This window comes from Salvelinus sp. IW2-2015, linkage group LG33, assembly GCF_002910315.2.
Source record: "Salvelinus sp. IW2-2015 linkage group LG33, ASM291031v2, whole genome shotgun sequence".
NCBI lineage: Eukaryota > Metazoa > Chordata > Actinopteri > Salmoniformes > Salmonidae > Salvelinus > Salvelinus sp. IW2-2015.
Window position 1 is genome coordinate 6,140,995 of NC_036872.1, and position 18,329 is coordinate 6,159,323.

Here is an 18,329-nt window from a genome sequence, read left to right on the forward strand (position 1 = left end):
TCGAGCTCTCTCTCTCTCTCTTCTTCGTTCCAGATCTGACGTGTCTCTTGTCACATAGCCATCTTCCTCTCTTTACTATCCCATCATCCTTCCTTTTGTTGCCTGAGTTACTCTTAAGAGAGTATCTCTCGATGACGATCAGTGCTGACCGACGTGTTCCTCGTATGACTACGCCGTGCAGCGGAACTCGCGTAGCAGATTTACTGTACGTCAGTCGTTGTCTCGAAGAGGAGTACTAAGAATCAGTCGGTGTACGATGAGGAGTTGAAATGGAATGACGCTGTCCGATTGCTTTGGCAGAGAGAGTATCGAGCCATACGATACTGGAAATCGTCTGTACCTGATCGAGAGAGAGTACAAGATGCTGAGGCAGAACGTGCAGGTTATTTGAGACGTAGGAGTGACGAGAGAGAGATCAGCCAGGATGATTCTCGAGGCGAGGTATGGCGATCTCTCACGATGAGAGAGGCGTTTGGATCGTATTGAGAGATTCGAGAGAGACAGAGACTGAGGAGACGAGAGAGTCTCTACGATGCTCTCTCTCTCTCTTCCTCTCTACTCTCGTGACCGACTTTCCTTCCTCTCCTGACTGATGAGACTCGACCGGAGCGAGGTGCGAGGAGGATGCGGGTCGAACGAGGATGACGACGAGAGAGAAGAGAAGAGAGAGGAGAGAGAGAGAGAGAGAGAGAGAGAGAGAGAGAGAGAGAGAGAGAGAGAGAGAGAATTCAACCCTTTATAGTGGAGGGGTCACTATGGGCTGCCATTGTAAAGCTAAGAGCTGACCTGAAAATATTGTATCTGAAGACATGCCCACATCAGGCCTCCCCTGTTCTATACATACATTAGGGCTTATACTGAAGAAGAAAAAACATAAGGGTCTAGTGGGGAAAATGAGGTGACAATTAGATTGAGCAGTAGGTGGTGGGATGGCGTGAGGTGAGAGGGATGAAGGGCGGAGAGGACAGAGATGGGAAGGGGTGGGGCCCGTGGAAACAGGTACACTTGACAGTTTGCGGTTTGGGCGAGGGATCATCCGAGAGGTGCAACACGTGAGAGATGATGAAAGGAGATGAAAGGTTTGCGTCCGGGGGGTTCTCCTTTTAATCAGGGGCCCTGTGGAGAGAGCACTGCTGCCTGTGGTCCTGCGGCCACTGCTACCCACTGTCATGCTAATGAAAGGGGCTTGGGGTGTGAATGGAGGGAGCCAGCTTGTTACCAGAGTGCTAATAAATGCATGCGATAGAGGTGTGAGGGGTTTTACTGGTTTATTCAGATCCCCACTAAGTTTTGCTGAAGCAGCATAAAATACGAGAAGTAACAAAACACTGATACACTGACAAACAAGAACACTCTACTCAGCAAACTGGATGCAGTCTATCACAGTGCCATCCGCTTTGTCACCAAAGCCCCATATACCACCCACCACTGCGACCTGTATGCTCTCGTCGGCTGGCCCTCGCTTTTTACCCCTCGCCAGACCCACTGGCTCCAGGTCATCTATAAGTCTTCGCTAGGTAAAGCTCCGCCTTATCTCAGCTCACTGGTCACGTAACAACACCCACCCGTAGCATGCGTTCCAGCAGGTATATCTCACTGGTCATCCCCAAAGCCAACACTTCCTTTGGCCACCTTTCCTTCCAGTTCTCTGCTGCCAATGACTGGAATGAATTGCAAAAATCGCTGAAGTTGGAGACTTATATCTCCCTCACTAACTTTAAACATCAGCTATCTGAGCAGCTAACCGATCGCTGCAGCTGTACACAGCCCATCTGTAAATAGCCCATCCAATCCACCTACCCATCCCCATGTTGTTTTAATTTACTTTTTTGCTCTTTTGCACACCAGTATTTCTACTTGCACATCATCATCTGCACATCTATCACTCCAGTGTTAATTTGCTAAATTGTAATTACTTCTCTACTATTGTCACGCCCTGGCCTTAGTATTCTTTGTTTTCTTTATTATTTTAGTTAGGTCAGGGTGTGACATGGGGAATGTTTGTGTTTTATCGGTTTTGGGTGGTTATATGGTAAAGGGGGTGTTGGGTGTAGTGTATGGGTTTGTGTTGAGTGTATGTGTCTAGCTGTGTCTATGTTATTACGTTTGTAGCCTGTATGTGCACTACGTTCATAGCTTCACGGTCGTTTGTTTGTTTTGTTAGTTTTGTAATAGTGTTTTTGTTTTTGGTTCTCCTTCTTCATAATAAAAAGGAAGATGGCTTATTTTCCTAATGCTGCGTTTTGGTCCGTCAATCCTCCACACGACCGTGACAACTATGGCCTATTTACTGCCTTACCTCCTCACGCCATTTGCACACACTGTATATAGACTTTTTTTGTTATTGACTGTACGTTTGTTTATTCCATGTTTAACTCTGTGTTGTTGTTTGTGTCGCACTGCTTTGCTCTATCTTGGCCAGGTCGCAGTTGTAAATGACAACTTGTTCTCAACTTGCCTACCTGGTTAAATAAAGGTGAAATAAAATTACATTTAAAAAAGTCACACAAAATGCATGGTAATGCTTTTAATGAGGTGTGTGTGTGTGTGTGTGTGTGTGTGCAGCTGCAGGGTTTTGAAGCATGGGGCTGAGTGGGTCGTGAGGACTGGGTATGGAATAGTGGCCCAGCTGCAAAGGGTGATAAACCCTTGATGAATAAATGTTCCTGTCTGATAGAGCAGTTGTTCTTGTAATTGTTGACAAGCTGAGACACAACCTTCCACCAAAAACAGAACCTTTGACCTTCGTCAATAGGGCATATTTTGGGGATTCTTCAACCAATGTAATTGTCCTGGTTAAATTAGGATATTTTAGGGCAAAATAACTATTATTATAGGGTGGAAATACTATGGTTGGCAGCTATTTTGTTCCATTATATAGCATTATGACATCCCAGGGATTCATTGGAGTCATCCAATACATGTTCCTCACTACAATTCTTGATCAGTACAATGGGAAGGCACCTCCCCTTGACAAAAGTCAACCATCACTTCATAAAACCCTTACCAAAAAACAGCCCAGTCCAGCCTGTCAGACAGATTCTTATGTCAGTAGTATTCACTGCAGCAAAAGGCTATTCTCATACCTCTAGGCTGGCAGGACGTTTGGCCGGAGGACACCTCTCTGGCCGCAGGCGCAGCATATGGCAAATCTGATCATACAGCAAATCTGACCATAACTCTATCCTCCGGATTCCTGCTTACAAGCAAAAACTCAATCAAGAAGTACCAGTGACGGCTTCAATACGGAAGTAGTCTGATGAAGTGGAATGTTTCGCTAACACAGACTGGAATATGTTCAAGGATTCATCCGATAACATTAAGGAGTTTACCACATCAGTCACCGGCTTTATTTGGGCTCCCAAGTGGCGCAGCAGTCTAAGGCACTGCCTCTCAGTGCTAGAGAGGCAGACTCTGGTTCAATTCCAGGCTGTATCACAACTGGCTGTGATTGGGAGACCCATACTGCCCTCCCAAGCAACAAGGTACTAACTGCTCATAGTGTGGAACTGAGAAAAATGGCTTCAAAGTGTCTTAATTGTCCAGCGAAATGAATTCTAGGGAGATCATTGGAGATGTAGGGATCTGTTGCCTTACTATGAGTAAATGTTTTATTCATGTTGACACTGACCTCGGACATGACCTTTGACCCTTAAACGGCAGTTACTGCCTTCTTCCTTGGCATGATATGTTATAAATTGCAGGGTAATACCAAAGCAAAGAGCAGTATCTGCCATTTTCATTTGTTAGTTTACAATACTTCTCATTTATGCTATTAATACAAGAGCAGTGTAATTACCGACAGTGTAACAGAGTTGAAGCTGCATCCTTTGTGTGTCTTCCACTAAGATACCAGTTGCATTTCCATAGAGATGTAGGTTCCGCGTCAGTCACATTACATAATGTGTTTGACAACTAGCCCATGTCTTGTTATAAGAATACATGTGAAAAGCAACCCTGCAAATGTTTGAATTACATGAAATGATTACCTGTCTTGTAATATATAATGATTGACCATGATAGAAATATGACATAGGATAATACTAATTATTTGATTATTTAAAAAATACAATGAGATTGCTAATAAAAACGTTTTATTTTAATTTTTTCAAATGACACATGAATAAATCAATAACAGCTTTAAGAATACATTTTAAACATATTTACATGTTCATATTCATAAGAGAACACAAATGACATTTAGCTACAATTGCTAAAAATTTCATTTTTCAGTAACATTTCATTTTTAAGTAAAACTTCTTCAGTGCTCTTCCATATCACTCCTCATCCTCAGCAATGCTGTCCACACCCAAGGCATTCCAGAACTGACTTCGATTTGCAGGCATCAGAGGACACAGCTTTGTGATTATGTCCATCTTCTTGGACTCTTCTATCCCTCTATCCTGTGTAGGTAGTGTCGAGGGTATCTCTAGAGTGACTTTCTTCATGATAAAGTCAAGCTCTGTGAAGTCATTTTCTTCATGGGAGATTTTGTAGAAGAGGCTCCTGGATCCACGCCTCAACTCGATCTCAGCCATCTCTACCAGCTTTGGTGCTGCTGCCTTCTTCAGCTTGACGATGGAATGGCCAGCTTTCCATGCCCGGATGTTTTCCTTTTTCATTTCAACCACCTCCACCTTGCCTGGCGACCATATGGAGGAAGTCCCCGAAGTCGTTCCCCGAAGTCGTACACCACACCTCCAGGTCGAGCTCAAATTTCCTGTTCCACGCCATGGTGAAAACTCTGCACTCATGAAGGTGTGTCCCGGCTCGAAAAACTTGAGGGTGATGTCCTACATCAAAGTTGAGTCAGCATTGACAACACTCACCAGTGATGTTAGGAGGCACCAGTTTTTGTTTTGAGAAGTGCAGTTATCCACCCAAATCAAATCAAATCAAATGTATTTTATATAGCCCTTCGTACATCAGCTAATATCTCGAAGTGCTGTACAGAAACCCAGCTTAAAACCCCAAACAGCAAGCAATGCAGGTGTAGAAGCACGGTGGCTAGGATAAACTCCCTAGAAAGGCCAAAACCTAGGAAGAAACCTAGAGAGGAACCAGGCTATGAGGGGTGGCCAGTCCTCTTCTGGCTGTGCCGGGTGGAGATTATAACAGAACATGGCCAAGATGTTCAAATGTTCATAAATGACCAGCATGGTCAAATAATAATAATCACAGTGGTTATCGAGGGTATAGCAAGTCAGCACCTCAGGAGTAAATGTCAGTTGGCTTTTCATAGCCGATCATTAAGAGTATCTCTACCGCTCCTGCGGTCTCTAGAGAGTTGAAAACAGCAGGTCTYGGACAGGTAGCACGTCCGGTGGACAGGTCAGGGTTCCATAGCCGCAGGCAGAACAGTTGAAACTGGAACAGCAGCAAGGCCAGGTGGACTGGGGACAGCAAGGAGTCATCATGCCCGGTAGTCCTGACGCATGGTCCTAGGGCTCAGGTCCTCCGAGAGAGAGAAAGAAGGAGAGAATTAGAGAGAGCATACTTAAATTCACACAGGACACCGAATAAGACAGGAGAAGTACTCCAGATATAACAAACTGACCCTAGCCCCCCGACACATAAACTACTGCAGCATAAATACTGGAGGCTGAGACAGGAGGGGTCAGGAGACACTGTGGCCCCATCCGATGATACCCCCGGACAGGGCCAAACAGGAAGGATATAACCCCACCCACTTTGCCAAAGCACAGCCCCCGCACCACTAGAGGGATATCTTCAACCACCAACTTACAATCCTGAGACAAGGCCGAGTACCCAATACACTGCATGCTTGACATCCCTCTTCCTCTCCAGTGCTGTTACATAAAATGAAGTAATCTCCTCTGCCTTCCGACCAGCTGTTCCTTCATGCCATACAACTGAGATTGTTTTCTTCTTCTTCTGAGACTTCTTTCCAACGGTGGTAAATGTCTCGTGATAGGCAACGATTCTTCTTGTGAACAATGCTGTTTTCACACTTGGCATGCGAGGGAGTATGATGCCTTTCTGCATATCAACGCTCCTCACAGACCAGCCCTCAGGCCAATCTTTCTGTGAATCAGTCTGGTATTGGCTTCCGCTCTGCCCTGCAGACGTCTTACGTTCCTCATATTTCCTACATTGCATGCAGTCGGGGTTGGTGATGGTGAATTCAGGTGCTGCATGGCTGTGGTCCTGGCAGGCTTGGGTTTCCATGGTCTCATTCTCCCTGTGCTCCAGCTTCAGATGATGATCCTGCACCAAACAGAGCTCGCACTCCTCCTTTCCAAGCTTCACAGAGCTGATGTTCCTTCCCTTTATTGCATTTCGATAGGTTTCATAACCGCAGCTGGCATCTTTGTTCTTCTCCTTGTGGTCATTATGCATGAACCAAATATTGACATCAATCGGGAGGTAGAGGCGCTGTGGGGCATGCTCTCGTCTGTAGTGGCTGATTTGGGGATGAAAGGATTGGATTCATGTTCAATTTGCTCTCTGAAGCTTTCTCTCCCCTCTGATCCTTTGGTGGAATCCGTTTGGTGGTGATTGACATGCCCATCATCGTGACAATCAGCTTGTCATTTTTGGGGTGGTAGCCCAATGTTGTCAGAAAAAAAAACTTTGCACACCTGCTGTGCAGAACCGCTCTGGTTTGGAAGGTGGTACAGAAACGACCTGCTGCGTCGACTGTCAGCGCCAGCAGTGATATTTTTCTTCGGTTGCTGTGGCACCATGTGGAAGATCCATGACCTCTTCTCCTTATACTTCATCTCCCAATACTTTTCCCATATTTCCTTTTGCCTACCCTCTGAAATATTCTGAGTACATTGCCTCTTGCATTTGGGACCACATGGCTAACCCATTGGTGGAATATGAGATTTCTTGTTTGATGGGTGTTCTGGAGTTGTGTCCACGGGCTCAGCTGCCACTTGTGCTGGAACATCCACCTCTGAAGGTGGATGATAATCTTCATCATCATCATCATTGGCACTTGATTTCTTTTCTACTAGACTGATGTCTAAGGAGTCAGAGACCACCCACTGGTTCCCTATTTCTTCAAATAGTGTTGACACTGTGACTTCAGTTGAAGGGGGCAGATCAGGAATCTTTGTTGGGATGTGGCACTCAAACTCAACTGCAATAAATAGAGCAAATAATCAGGGACGTGCATCGAAATGATTCTATTCTGAAATGGATGATAATAATTAATACTGACATTTTGACCCAAACATATACTGACACAAACATATGATCATAATCCTTTTCAGTTATTCTATAATATAGGATATAATCAATGTTGATTTTATCTTGTGCAAACATTATCAGAATCATTTCCACTGTCATAATTGAGTTAATCTATTCATTTCATACCTGCTCCCAAAAATGGCTTTGTTTCCAAATATAAAAAATATGCATGGATGGACATTGACAGGAGTAAAACCTAGTATTGACATGGTTGTACTGTCCTAATACACCCTCACATGGCAGCTTTGATCCACATAGATACTAATCATCTAGGGATTGGGACCACAAGGATTGGTGGAAGTCATTTTGGCAAAATGTTTTTTTTCCGCATTCATGTAATGACGGCACTGAAGCAGACACATTGAGCTCACATTTGGCATGCCAAAGCTTGTTGTACTAATTACATATGCCACCAACGAAGGTGATGGATACAATTTGGGATTTTAACTTTGGTGACCGGGACAGTCACGCAATACTGGAATATAAAAGAAAACCAGAAACCCTGAACATGTGAGTAGATATATTATGAATGAGCTAGTGTAACGGATGTGAAATGGCTATCTAGTTAGCGGTGGTGCGCCCTAATAGCCTTTCAATCGGTGACGTCACTTGCTCTGAAACCTTGAAGTAGTGGTTCCCCTTGCTCTGCAAGGGCCGCGGCTTTTGTGGAGCGATGGGTAACGATGCTTCGTGGGTGACTGTTGTTGATGTGTGCAGAGGGTCCCTGGTTCGCGCCCGGGTCGGGGCGAGGGGACGGACGTAAAGTTAAACTGTTACACTAGCAATGCTGTATGTGTGCTCAACCGGAAAACGAGTGTGCGTGGCTTTTGACCATTCAGTATGGGGTGCACGTCCAACTGACCGTCAGCTGGCTAGAGATTGTGTGTGTGTGGTGTAATGTTACTGATTACAAATAACCCATGGAATGCCAGAATATAACTATAGGGATTATATTAATTCTAGGTATAATAGATTGAAGCTAGTATAAACTGCTGATCGTCTCTTATGGGAGCATGTAGCACAAATCTATTGTTTCATGCTAATGCTAGCTAGGTAGGTTTTGACGTTTTGGTAGGAGCGCGTCAGTTTTAGCTAGGTGGCTGTCACTGGCTAGAAATTGTGTGTATGGTGTACTGATTCAAAGAAACCATCAGATGAAATTTCTGAATATAATTCATTGTATGGCTAGTAGATTGAAGTTAGTATCAATTGCAGATCTCTCATGAGAGCCGATAGTATTGTTAGTCTATGCTCGTTAGCTAGTTAGCTAGTTCTTACCAGTGTCTGGATGTCATCACTAACAGAATGAACTGAAATGATACCAAGGTAAAACGCAGTAACTGCAGCCAAGGGCAGGTTGAAACCAAGCTAAAAGGCAGTAAGTTCAGTTATTGCCATTTACCTTGGTTTCACAGAAACGTTTTGCACTTACTGCTAATATGACCCCCATTTTCTCCAAAACAGTAAAATGAGCAGTTACTGCCTTTTTGCATGGGAGGGCAGCATAGGGCGGCGCACAATTGGACCAGAGTCATCCGGGTTAGATTTTGTCCGGGATAGGTTGTCGTTGTAAATGAAAATGTGTTCTTAACTGACTTGCCTAGTTAAATAAAGGTTCAATAAAATAAAATAACAATTATAAGTGATTCGACAATGTCATCCATACGTACATATCCCAACCAAAAGTCATGGATGACAGGCAACATCCGCACTGAGCTAATGGCTATAGCTGCCACTTTCAAGGAACGGGACACTATTCGGATGATAATAAGAAATCCCACTACGACTTCCAACGAGCCATCAAACAGGCAAAGCGTCAACACACTAAGATCTAATCCTACTACGCCGGCTCTGATGCTTGTCGGATGTGGCAGGGCGTGCAAATTTTCACAGATTACAAAGGGAAACGTGAGCCACCCAGTGAAGCAAGCCTACAAGACGAGTTAAATGCCTTCTATGCTTGCTTTGAGGTAAGCAACACTGAACCATGCATGAGATCAACAGCTAGTCCGGCCGACTGTGTGATTTCGCTCTCTGTAGCCGATGTGAATAAGACCTTTAAACAGGTTAACACTCACAATGCTGTGGGGCCAAGTGGATTACCAAATCAAATCACATTTTATTTGTCACATACACATGGTTAGCAGATGTTAATGCGAGTGTAGCAAAATGCTTGTGCTTCTAGTTCCGACAGTGAAGTAATGTCTAACAAGTAATCTAACAATTCCCCAACAACAACCTAATACACACAAATCTAAAGGGGTGAATGAGAATGTATACATATATGTACATGGATGAGCGATGGCCCAGGACCTCTCAGATCCTCAGGGTAGCCTAGTGGTTAGAGTGTTGGGCTAGTAACCGAAATGGTTGCAAGTTCAAATCCCTGAGCTGACAAGGTACATATCTGTTGTACTGCCCCTGAACAAGGCAGTTAACCCACTGTTCCTAGGCTGTCATTGAAAATAAGAATTTGTTCTTAACTGACTTGCCTAGTTAAATAAAAATATACCAGGAAGGCCCTAAAATTGTCAAAGACTCCAGCCAAGTCATAGACTGTTTTCTCTGCTATTGCATGACAAGGAGTACCGATGCACCAAGTCGGGAACCAACAGGATACTGAACAGCTTCTAACCCCAAGCCATAAGACTGCTAAATAGCTAACCAAATATCTACCAGGACTTTCTGCGTTGACCCCCCTTTACACTAACTGTTTTGACTCATCTCATACGCTGCTGCTACTGCTTATTATCTATCTTGTGTTGCCTAGTCACTTTACCCCTACCCATATATACATATCTACCTCAATTACCTCGTACCCCTGCAAATCGACTCGGTACTGGTACCACGTGTATGTAGCCAAGTTATCGTTACTCATTGTGTATTTATTGCTTGTGTTATTATCTTTTGATTATTGTTGTAGTTTTCTCTGCATTGTTGGGAAGGGCCCGTAAGTAAGAATTTCACTGTTAGTTTACACTTGTTGTTTACAAAGCATGTGACAAATAAAATTAGTTTAGATTTGATTTTGATTTGGCCATAGGCCACACCATTGTCTGAGCCAGTAGTGTCGGGTTTGTCGAGTGGAGGGACAGCATTGTTGCACGTGTCATCCAGACTGTCAGGGTAAAAGAGAGGGCCAATGGGGTGCGCAGCCTTCCAAACAGCCCGTGCCTTCTCCCACGGACCTCTGTCTCGTCTGTACCCTCCCACTCCACATGTCACTAGCTTTCACAGGGAACATCTTTATTTAATTTTTTACTAGTATGCTATCGATCTCATCATCATGTCTAATGTGGTACGTGGAAATAGTGTTCATATAATGGTTCAAATATCTGGACATTTTGCTTGAAATGTGAAACTGCTGCCTTTGATGAAATTAAATTATTTATAAAAGTTGACACTCTGCCACATCAAAATGAATATGTCTCTCATAGGGAATTACACAGTGCACTGATGTTCTGTGCTACAAAATGATGTTCCTCTTTTCTATTTGGCAGTCCATACATGGAAACTGTTATATGCTCTATATTTAGAACATTTTCTTTTACTAATTGTGTCACAATATCAACGAACATACTGTCAAAAATATCTAATGGAGCTCTCTGAAAAATGCCTTCTTGGACCACAGAGATTTGTATCACAAGAAATGCGATGAACATTTTTTATTTTCCATTTAGACATTTGAAATACATACATTTTCCCATAGTCTTAAACTGTGTAAGTATTGCATATTTAGTTATGCGGATGCCCATAACCATACAGGGTAGGGACAGCTTTTTGCACCTGCATGTTTCGAAGGTCCATGTATGTTAAGGGGAAGTAAGTGTCCCCTGCATTCCCAACAACAAACTACAAAACACAAGCTATAAAATACAAAATAACAACCCCATCATAGGTCTCTGTTTTGGAAAATGCTGAGCCATTTGAGGTCCCTACATTTTGTTCTTTCTCTACAGCCTATATTCTCCTGTAAAGTGCCCCGAATGGTTGCACAGCCTTTGGCCAAGATAACTCCACAACAAATGATTATTGTAGCCATCAATGAGCTTGCTGCACCTTTCTACTGGCAATTTGGCAAACTTTCCAGCATCAAACTGATGCAATTCTTCAATGTTTTAGGGGTGCCCTCCACTAACTACGGTTTTCAGCTCTCGCCATAGGTTATGCATGTGATTCAGATCAGAACTCATATATGCCCACTCCAGAACAGTCCAGCGCTTCCAATTTTTAACCATTCCAGTGGGCTTTTGATGTGTGTTTGGGGTTGTTGTCCTGTTGGAAGACCAACGTCCTTCAACAGAGACACAGTTCTTGGACTCTGTGTTGAGAATTGCACTCCAAAACCCCTTGATAATCTGCTAATTTCATAATTCCTTGCGCACATTCAAGGCCCCCAGTACCAGGGGCAGCAAAGCAACCCCACAGCATTATCTAACCTGCTTTGCTGCCCTTTATACTGGAGGTCTTGAACATACGCAAGGTTGTGGGTCTTCCAGCGGGACAACGACCTCAAACACACATCAAAAGCACCCTGGATTAGTTCAAGAAGAAACACTGGATTGTTCTGGAGTGTCCAGTGAAGAGTCTAGATCTGAATCACATCAAAATCCTATGGTGAGAGCTGAGAACAGCAGTCGGTGGAGGACACCCCTCAAACGTTGAAGAATGAGAGCAGTTGCGGTTGAAGAGTGGGTCAAATTGCTATAGAAAGGTGCGTCAAGCTCACTGATAGCTACAAGAAGCATTTGTCTGCAGTTATTTTAGCCAAAGGCTGCGCAACCAAGTCCTAGCTCTGCGGTGCCAGTAATTTTGTCCATGCCATTTGTCTTTTTTTGTCTTTTTTTCAATTTCAACTTCTTTTAGAAGAAATAGGGGATGATTTAAGAAAAGTGCAAGTGCAGCGATATATTTGTACGTGCATTTATGAAATACAGTGAGTCACCTTTATTTGCCTTAGAAGGTGAAAACACTCAATTCACATAGGGTGATTGCATTAAGACGTTCATTATCAATGTTCAATAAGCGTTGTAGTATTTTTGGGACAAGATTTAAAAAATTCACAATCAGATCCAACAATATTGGCACCCTTGATAAAGATGAGCAAAAAAGACTTGTATAAAATAAATAATACAAATACTGAGTTATATAGTATAGGAAATAGGAAATTCTGCTAGTAAAATTGCTCAGAGAATGACTTTTTGTTTAAGAGGATTTTCATCATTGATACCAGCCCTCACCAATATCACACTAAATATACATATCCTAGCATTGACTTAATCTCTCTGAATTTGATTTTTAAATGATTTTCACAAAGAATATTAGATAGAACCGCGCATGTAACTACATTTTCTTAAACTCTCTCTCACTTTCATTGGCCTTAAGTGTCTGTGTTTGAATCCAAATGTCAAAGAGATTTTGAGGTAAAAATGGAAATAGGGCGAGTGTGGGAGAAAGTGAGAGGGGGGACATACGAGGGAAGATTAGACTGTTTAGAAGGTAGATGTGAAACTGAAAAGCAGGTCAACCCTATAATGTGCCAATTTAGAGGGAGGATCATTAGAGGCATTTACCATGACTTTTCCATACACTCTAGTCCTCTGGTAATTACACTGTAGGTCCCTCTCAAGTGCGTTGAAGAAAATGGTGGAGATCCTATAAAAGCCCACTTACAATACAGTGCATCCAGAGAGGAAGCCAGGGTTGTTATTACATCACTTTGGGATGCATAGGGATCTCCATTATACCTGTAGAGTGTATAGATGGGTAGAGAAGAGGAGAGAAGGAGATGGAGATTTTTACACTGGCAGCCCTGAATCATATTTTACTTCATTGTTTATTTCTCGGAACAGAAGTGCTGGATGCCGTGTGAATGACAGCATGGGTGATGAATGTTGACGTGAGGACCTGTTTTACATTTCCACTAATTGCTCTGCCTTGCTTGGTCCTAGCACGTTTGTAAAAGGTGGTGAAAGGCGCTTTTTAGGGTTGAGCGAGGGGACAGTGATTGGGGGGGGGGGGGTGTAGAAGAGGAGGAGGAGTGCTCTTGATAAACTCAAGTGAAGGACAGAGAGGTGAAGGCCTTGCTTGTAGTTCTCTGTGGCTCAATGTCTTAAACATCCATAGTAAATCTGTCCACAGTTGAAGCGCATCACACATCGCTAGTCTGTTTTTGGTGTGGATAGGACATCATCTGCGTTCTATCAGGTAGTCCTGTCAATGACGCAAGCATAGAGAGATGGATGAAGAAGACAAACTGCGGCCATGTATGAAATCAACAAAGAAGGCGGGGAATATGAACGGTATTATACACTGGCCGACGTGTCACGGTTTTTGATTCACGTTGTGCTGAAAAGCCCTGAGACTGGAAGAAATCCTGGGTTAGGAAAAAAATACCTATCTTTGCTGATGCTCTTTTAATTAAATAGTTGCTAGGTTACATAGAGACAGACGACAGGGGTAGGTAGGTGGTGGGACAGGCGCCTGGCGAGGGGGGTGGGGGTAGTAGTGGTGGGGGAGAGGGAGGAGTTTGTTTGAGGAGGGGACATGTCCCTGAACCATGAACACACATCCCTTTGTCACACCCAATCTATAATAAGGATTTCAAATGCGAGACGTATTGACATGATGTACAGTGAGTGATTTTGTGCTCTCTCTCTCTTTCTCTCCCTCCTTTCTCCCTTTCGCTCTCTCCCCCATCTTGCTCTTTCTTTAATTTCTCTCACAGATCAGAGGAAGGGGGAAAGTCCCCTTTTATCTTGGTGACAGTGCTTTTCACCTCCACCGGTGACTTACTGGGGGCCGATGCTCTCGTTGCACCCTGGGATACCAGATGATGGCGGATGCCTCTGGCCCACGTACCCTAGCAACCATTCCTGGAGCCAGACAAGCCTTGCCCACAGCCCCCCTCTCCAACCCTCTATCCCCTACCCCTTCAATCGAGCAGTCCTCATCCCTCCAGCCCGCCACCCAATGTCCCCAGTCTGCGTCCAGGGCTCTGGCCACACATAAACCCGAGACAGGTCTCTGATGGATGGGGCTGGCAGGAGAAAGGAGAGAGGCCCTTGATGTTGGAAATAAATCTGACAGGCCCTATTGGAAAGGGCCAGGCCTAATCTTTCCCAGCAACTCTGTAGACGAAGGCTTATTCCTTTTCTTGTTCTGTAGCCTTCCCTCTCTTTATTAACCATCTCTCCCTTCTCCCCTCCCTCCCTCTGTCCATCCTTCTATTCGTTCATGTCTACAGAGATAATGCTGTAATTTACTTTCAAGCATTGTGGAACATGAATGATAGTGGCTTTTTCAACGTAATACACATTAGCCTTTAACAGATAATAGCCTACTGGTAAGAGGAATAAATAAAACAGTCGTGGTCACAATTGCTATGTGCTAAAAGTGATAGAATTCTTATTATTTCATAAGATTCCGAACTGATACTGATAAAAGTGGTCTGGTCCATCTTCTTTTCAAAGGTACCTTGCTTTTATTTTTCATATTCATGGGTGAAGTATGGTCGTAAAAAGACAATTAAGCAAAGCCTTTCCCATTTCTCTGTATAGTGTCTTTAGAAAGTATTCAACCGCTTGACTTATTCCAAATTGTGTTGTGTTACAGCCTGAATTCAAAATTGATTAAAATTGACACAATAACACAAAATTACAAAGGGAAAACATATTTTTTGACATTTTCTCAAATTTATTGAAAATGAAATACAGAAATATCTCATTTACATAAACATTCACACCCTTGGGTCAATACTTTGTAGAAGTCTCTCTGGGTAAGTCTCCAGGAGCTTTCCACATCTGTATTGTACAACATTTGCCCATTATTATTTTCAGAATTCTTCAAGCTCTGTGAAATTGGTTGTTAATTATTATTTTATTTTTTTAATCACCTTTATTTAACCAGGTAGGCCAGTTGAGAACAAGTTCTCATTTGCAACTGCGACCTGGCCAAGATAAAGCAAAGCAGTGCGACAAAAAACAACAACACAGAGTTACACGTGAGATAAACAAAAGTACAGTCAATAACACAATAGAAAAATCTATATACAGTGTGTGCAAATGGAGTAAGGAGACAAGGCAATAAATAGGCCATAGTAGCGAAGTAATTACAATTTAGCAAATTAACACTGGAGTGATAGATGTGCAGATGATAATGTGCAAGTAGAAATACTGGTGAGCAAAAGAGCAAAAAAAAGTAAATAAAAGCAATATGGGGATGGGGTAGGTAGTTGGATGGGCTATTTACAGATGGGCTGTGTTAATCATTCCTAGACAACCATTTTCAGGTCTTTCCATAGATTTTCAAGTAGATTTAAGTCAAAACTGTAACTTGGCCACTCAGGAACATTCACTGTGTAGATTTGGCCTTGTGTTTTAGGTTATTGTCCTGCTGAAAGGTGATTTCATCTCCCAGGGTCTGGTGGAAAGCAGACTGAATCAGGATTTTGCCTGTGCTCTATTACATATATTTTTAATCCTGAAAAACTTCCCAGTTCTTAACAATTACAAGCATACCCATAACATGATGCAGCCACCACTATGCTTGAAAATATAGAGAGTAGTACTCAGTAATGTGTTGTATTGGATTTGACCCCACACATAACACTTTGTATTCAGGACAAAAAGTTTATTTCTTTGTCAAATGTTTAGCTGTTTTTCTTTAGAGCCTTGTTGCAAACAGGATGCATGTTTTGGAGTAGTTTTATTCTGTACCTGCTTCCTTCTTTTCACTCTGTCAATTAGCTTAGCATTGTTGAGTAACTACAATGTTGTTGATCCATCCTCAGATTTCTCCAATCACAGCCATTAAACTCTGTAACTGTTTTAAAGTAACCATTGGCCTTATGGTGAGATCCCTGAGCGGTTTCCTTCTTCTCCGGCAACTGAGTTAAGAAGGATCCCTGTGTCTTTGTAGTGACTAACCCCTTTGTAGTGACATTCTCAAAGGGATATTCAATGTCTGCAATTTTTTTAGCAACCAATAGGTGCCCTTCTTTGCAAGGCATTGGAAAACCTCCCTGGTCTTTGTGGTTGAATCTGTGTTTGAAATTCACTGCTTGACTGAGGGAAATTACAGATAATTGTATGTTCAAAAACATGCCATACACTATTATTGCACACAGAGTGAGTCCATGCAACTTAATATGTGACTTGTTAAACACATTTTTACTACTGAACTTATTTAGGCTTGCCATAACAAAGGGGTTGAATGTATTATCGATTCAAGCCATTTCAGCTTTTCATTTATAATTTGTTGAAAAAAATCAGAAAACATAATTCCACTTTGACATTATGGGTTATTGTGTGTAATCCATTTTAAATCCAGGCTGTAACACAACAAAATGTGGAAAAAAGTCAAGGGGTGTGAATACTTTCTAAAGGCACTATAGGTAGGTCTCCTGAGTGTGTACACATGTGTAACTGACTGTAAAGAAACACAATGAATATAGTTAAGACATACACACACCTGTCAACATTAAGTGCTTTGAGAGGCTGGTCATGGCCCACACCAAGGCCAGCTTGCCAGACAATCTGGACCCATTCAAATTTGCCTACCATTCCAACAGATCCACGGAAGATGCCATCTCCATTGCTATTCATTGACTAGAGTTCAGCATTCAACATCTTTTTTTCCCTCTAAACCTGTCACCAAGCTCAGGGCTCTGTGTCTCAAAATCATCGTCTGCAACTGAATCCTGGACTTCTTGTCGGGCAGGCCACAAGCTGTGGGGATTGGCAACAACACCTCCCCCAGTCTAAGAAAAAAGGGTTCCAAAAGGGTTCTGCAGCTGTCTTCATAGGAGATCCCTTTTTGTTTCCAGATAGAACCCTTTTGTGTTCCATGTAAAACCCTTTTTGGAAAGGGTATTACATGGAACCCAAAAGGGTTCTACCTGGAACCAAAAGGGGTTCTTTAAAGGATACTCCTATAGGGACAGAACCCTTTTTGGTTCTAGATATCACCTTTTTTCTTCTTCTTGAGAGTGTAAGACTGGTGCCCCCCAGGGATGTGTCCTCAGCCCACTGCTGTACTCCCTGTTCACCCATGACTGCGTGGCAAAGCACAACACCAACTCCATCATCAAGTTTGCTGACAACAGGGAGGAGGTCAGAGACCTGGCAGTGGGGTGCTAAAACAAAAACCTCTCCCTCAACATCAGCAAAATAAAGGACTTGATTGTCGACTTCAGGAACCAGGGAGGAGGACACGCCCCAATCCACATCGACTGGACTGCGGTGCAACATCACCAAGGACCCCGCTCACCCCAGCCACAGACTATTCACTCCGTTACCGTCTGGCAGACAGACCTCCAGGCTCAGAGACAGTTTTTACCCACAAGCCATCAGACTACTGAATTCTTGAACTGAACTCCCTGCAACCTTAACACACATGAACTAACTCACACACAAACACCCTACACACACACTCCATTATTGCTGCTACTGGACACCTATTCATATTACTGCACAATGTCTATTTATTATTGCGCAATCCATTGCACAATTCCCCGGCATATGTGTACATATCCTACTTTAATTAGTTTGAGTGCCTCCTTGTATTATATTTTAGCTACATTTGATCCTATTTCTCATTCATTGAGCTCGTATTTTTTGTACTCTTTTATTAACTTAATTACTTTCCTATTGTTGTCGCATTATCAGTAGGGGAACATGTAAGTAAGCATTTTGTTGCATTGTCATGTGTACAGTGGTTCCTCAATTAAAAGTTTAGAGCTTATGTCGTTTGTGGTAGATTGTGGCAGATTGTGGTAAATTGCGTCATTCTGTCATTGCACCACACTATCACAAGGGGGAGATACAACGCTGATCTGTCGGTAGTCTGAACTGTGGCACAAATTGACTGTCTTTTCGGAATTAATCGAGGTGGGAATGTTTCAGTCCGAGAGTCTCTCTTCTCTGGCACTAGAGTCCTGCATCTGGCAACAAAAAAATATTAGCTGGCAGGTGGTCCCGGAGTTGAGAGAGAACTTTGGTAAATACAATTGCGCAATTACACTTGACATGACGGTTTAAAAAAAAATAGACACAGTGGGCTTTTGGTTTCTCTCCCTCTAAAAACAGAAATAAATCATTCTAATTAACAAA

General features: G+C 42.9%; 1 long non-coding RNA gene across 1 annotated transcript in view; it reads left to right on the plus strand.

Annotated features, from left to right (window-relative positions):
* LOC139023624 (uncharacterized) overlaps positions 1-17,961 on the plus strand; it is an 82,722-nt gene extending 64,761 nt beyond the window's left edge. Inside the window, exon 2 of the long non-coding RNA XR_011474788.1 lies at positions 13,946-17,961. This is a non-coding gene — a long non-coding RNA (uncharacterized lncRNA). The remainder of the gene's footprint in view (positions 1-13,945) is intronic.
* The last annotated feature ends 368 nt before the right edge of the window (positions 17,962-18,329 follow it).